The sequence below is a fragment of the Rhinopithecus bieti genome, unplaced genomic scaffold (genome assembly GCF_001698545.2).
Source record: "Rhinopithecus bieti isolate Rb0 unplaced genomic scaffold, ASM169854v2 scaffold_11401, whole genome shotgun sequence".
Lineage (NCBI taxonomy): Eukaryota > Metazoa > Chordata > Mammalia > Primates > Cercopithecidae > Rhinopithecus > Rhinopithecus bieti.
In genome coordinates, this window is record NW_016807151.1 from 59,742 (window position 1) to 64,199 (window position 4,458).

The following is a 4,458-nucleotide window of genomic DNA, read 5'->3' on the forward strand; positions in this document are numbered from 1 at the left end:
ATACAGGGGCCCGCCACCTCGCCCGGCTGGCCTTTTGGATTTTTTTATAGTCACTATGGGGATTCACCAAGATAGCCAGGATGGTCTCGATCTCCTGACCTCGTGATCCACCCGTCTCGGCCTCCCAGAGTGCTGGGATTACAGGCTTGAGCCACTGCGCCCGGCCTATCCTGATGGTTTTGGAAGTCAAGGAGAGAGAGATCGGGCCTCTGTCTACCACCCAACCCTCTCCACCAAGGTCACTATAAATACAAAGAGCATAGCTTGGGCTACAGGAAAGAAGGCATTCATATGTATAAATATGTGTGTATATATACACTTTTTTTTTTCTTTTTTAAGAGATTGGGTCTCCCTCTGTCATCCAGGCCGGAGTGCAGTGGCACAATCATAGCTCACTGTAGCCTCCAAAGGCGGGGCTGAAGTGATCCTCCTGCCTCAATCTCCCTAGCAGCTGGAACTTCAGGTCCACACCACCACGTGGCTAAGAAGGCATTCTAGCCCTGAGTGCTGGTGACACGGGTCATATACTTGATAGTATACACACACACATATATATGTATATACCCATATGTAAATACAACACAAAAAAGTATGTATCTCACTCTATGTATATGTGTTTACCATTTTAACCATTTTCAAGTGTACAATTCAATGGCATTAAATATATTGTTGTGCAACCAACATCACCATCCCTCTCCGGGACTTTTTTGTCATCCCAAACAGAAACTCCATAGCCATTAAACAACAATTTCTCATTTCCCCTTCCCTCCAGCCATGGGCAACCGCTATGCTACTTTCTGACTCTATGAATTTGACTATTCTGGCTACTTCATATAAGTGTAATTGTACTGTACTGGTCCTTTTATGTCTCACTTATTTCACTTAGCATAATTTTTTTTTTTTTTTTTTTTTTGAGACGGAGTCTCGCTCTGTCGCCCAAGCTGGAGTGCAGTGGCCGGATCTCAGCTCACTGCAAGCTCCGCCTCCTGGGTTCACGCCATTCTCCTGCCTCAGCCTCCCGAGTAGCTGGGACTACAGGCGCCCGCCAACTCGCCCGGCTAGTTTTTTTGTATTTTAGTAGAGACGGGGTCTCACCGTGTTAGCCAGGATGGTCTCGATCTCCTGACCTCGTGATCCACCCGCCTCGGCCTCCCAAAGTGCTGGGATTACAGGCTTGAGCCACCGCGCCCGGCAAGCATAATGTTTTTTAAGATTCATCTATGTTGTAGTGTGTGTCAGAATTTGCTTCCTTTTTTAGGCTGAAAAATAAACGACTCACAATACATTTTTAAAAATAAAAGTAACATATTTGGCTCATTTATTTTTACTCACCCTGACATCATATTTCTCCTTGGATGCCTAGAGACAAAACTACCACTGTATAAGGGCAAATAAAAGTGAAAAGTAACAGGTTTAATTCCTCTGCTGAAAATAGAGACTTCTCAGCCTTCTCTCTTTTCTTTCAAAATTTCTTTCTCTGTCCTTTTCAAATGTATACAAATCTTTATAACGGCAAAATGAGCCTCTTGCCAGTATCACAACTCAGAAATGTGTCCTCAAGGACTTGGGGGTCATCTTTTTGAAATGCAGACGTGAAGTTAGTGCCTGTATCTCCCAGTTCCTACGGGAGGGTAGGAGACTACACTTAGTGGGCATGGGCGCCTTGCTCCAACTTGTAAAACTACCTCCTGCTATAAAGATATGCGAAGTTTGGCCTGGCACGGTGGCTCATGCCTGTAATCCCAGCACTTTGGGAGGCCAAGGCGGGCACATCAGGAGGTAAGCAGATCGAGACCATTCTGGCTAACATGGTGAAACCCCGTCTCTACTAAAAATACAAAAAAATTAGCAGGGCGCGGTGGTGGGCGCCTCCCGCTACTCAGGAGGCTGAGGCAGGAGAATGGCGTGAACCCGGGAGGCGGAGCTTGCAGTGAGCCGAGATCGCGCCACTGCCCTCCAGCCTGGGCGACAGAGCAAGACTCTGTCTCAAAAACAAAACAAAACAAAAAAGATATGCGAAGTTTAAAAAACGAACAACAACAACAAAAAGTTATGCGAAGTTTGTTTTGCTTCTGGATAAAGCCAACATGAGTGGACTCCCCAATTACTACTATTAAGTTAGGAGGAACTATGTTTGACAAAAGGTGTTGTCAAGTTCTGTTATTTGAAGACTAGTGATCGTTTATCTTATGTAATGGTTGTTGTGGAGATTTTCTGGGTTAAGAGAAGTATGTTTTTCTTTAAAATTCCGATAAGCGTCTGTATTTTTTCCCTTTATTTAAGAAACGGCTGCGGTGCTGGTGGTCGTGGTGGGGGGCTCTCACTATCCTGCCCAGGCTGGTCTCAAATTCGTGTCCTCAAATGATGCTCCTACTCCGGCCTCCCAAAGTGTTAGGATTACTGGTGTGAGCCACTTGTGCTGGATTTTATTTTATTTTATTTTATTTTATTTTTATTTTTGGAGGCAGGGTCTCCTTCTGTTGCCCAGGGTGGAGTGCAGTGGAGCGATCACAGCTGCCAGCCTCAAACTTTTGGGCTCAAGCGATCCTTGCACCTCGGTCGCCCCAGTAGCAGGGACCACAGGCACATGCCACTACTCCTGGGTAATTTTTAAATTTTTCGTAGAGTTGGGGTCTGGCTATGTTGCTCAGGCTGGTCTTGAACTACCGGGTTCAAGTGATCCTCCCTTCTCGACCTCCTAAAGTGTTGGATTACAGGCGTGAGCCCACTGTGCCCGGCCTGCATTTAATTAGACACCTAAAATTTAGGCTGGTCAGTGGCACACTTAGCAGCATGTTACTTTTTATAAAAACATAGACCGAATACCAATTTTTTGTGGGGGGAAAAAAAAGTATGCACCAGTTCTCCCCATATCATTTCTTCTGTCCACCTCTGGTGTTTGCAGCTAACATTCCTGGCCGAGTCTGCAGCAACCGAGTTCTCTGGGCTCTCAACCTCCGCCCTCCTCGCCCTTCTCCGCGCCGGCAGGTGAGGCCGCGCCGAGGGACTACAACTCCCAGCGTGCCCCGGGACGGGAGGGTCACGTGGACGTCCGGAAACCCTGGCCGCCGCGCCAGGAGTGCGCTGGCGGCGGAGGCGGCCGGCAGCGGAGCCAAGCTGAATCCGCGAACCGAGCCGGGGCTGGAGAGCGGCAACCACTGCGGATCTCGGGTGGGCGAGCCGTGATGCGTGTGGTCGAAGACCTGCTAGGGGCGGGGGCTGGGGCGGGTCCAATCCGAGGGGGTTCCCCGGTTGAGAGGGTGGTGGGGAGATGTAGGCGGCGGCCCCCCTTGGGCGGGGCGACTAGGCAGGGTCTGCCGCTCGCCCCCTCCATCTCCTCCCTGGGCCCGGGCCCGGGCCTGGGCCTGGGCCTGGCGTCCCGGCGGTCACGGGGAGGCTGCGATGCGGAGGATGGGGAGGAGAAGGACCCCCGGGGGACCCTGCGGCCCGGCCCCGATCCACGCGGCGGCGTCGGCTTTTGTGCTCCTCGCCCGCCTGTCCTCCAGCCGTGGGTTGCGAGATTCTGACTTGATCAGAAAAGAACTTGTCGTTCGGACCAGGAGAGAGGGGATGCTTTTCAGGTAGGTAGGGAAGGAAGCTCTTTGGGAAGGATGTGTAGAGATCAAAGAAGAAGCCTGGTCTCAGTGGAGTGACTGGTTTTGTTTTCTGGTAGCATGAACTCGATCAAGGAATTTGGTCAAATTATTCGTCAGTCCCTCCTTTCTCTTCTTCTCAGGATGTGTCCTGTTTATTCTCAGTTTTGACAGGAGATAATGGGAATGTGTCCCCGGAGTTTTTAGTGTTTTCTTGAAATGTAAGATGGTAGGCTATCTCGTGGTAACTGTTACTGAAAAGTTTATAGGGAGGAGTGGTTCCTGGGGTGAGCAAAATCATTCAGTTGTTACCTTCTTGTCCACCGCTTTATTTCTACCTTTACACAAATTTATACATACATACATATATATAATAGTTGTTGAAGGGAATGTCTTCAGTGCTTTGGTGCTTGATTTCTTTTCCGTTTGTTTGATGTTTCTTGGATACTAGGCTCTAGAACTCCACATAAATTATCTCGTTTAATCAATACATGAGGAAGTTGAGTTTCAGGTCGGGCGCGGTGTCTCATGCCTGCAATCCCTGCACTTTGGGAGGCTGAGGCCTGTGGATCCTTTGAGGTCAGCAGTTCAAGACCAGCCTGGCCAACATGATGAAACCCCGTCTCTACTAAAACAAAACAAAACAAAACAAAAAACAAAAAATTTGCTGGGCGTGGTGGCGCTCATCGATAATCCCAGTTACTCGGGAGGCTGAAGCAGGAGAATCACTTGAACCCGGGAGGCGGAGGTTGCAGTGAGCCGAGATCACGCCACTGCACTCCAGCCTGGGCGACAGAGCGAGACTCTTCTTCTTCTTCTTCATGTTTTTTTTTTAAGACGGAGTTTTGCTCTTGTTGCCCAGGCT

General features: G+C 49.1%; 1 protein-coding gene across 4 annotated transcripts in view; it reads left to right on the forward strand.

Annotated features, from left to right (window-relative positions):
- Window positions 1-3,037: 3,037 nt before the first annotated feature.
- SLC37A3 (solute carrier family 37 member 3) overlaps window positions 3,038-4,458 on the forward strand; it is a 68,398-nt gene continuing 66,977 nt past the window's right edge. For 3 of the 4 annotated variants that reach the window (XM_017880356.1, XM_017880360.1, XM_017880361.1), the window contains exon 1: window positions 3,038-3,171. The gene's annotated coding sequence lies outside the window, so the exon portion shown is untranslated. Of the gene's footprint in view, window positions 3,172-3,250; window positions 3,582-4,458 lie in introns of those variants that run through there. The other variant, XM_017880359.1, reaches the window with a different exon arrangement.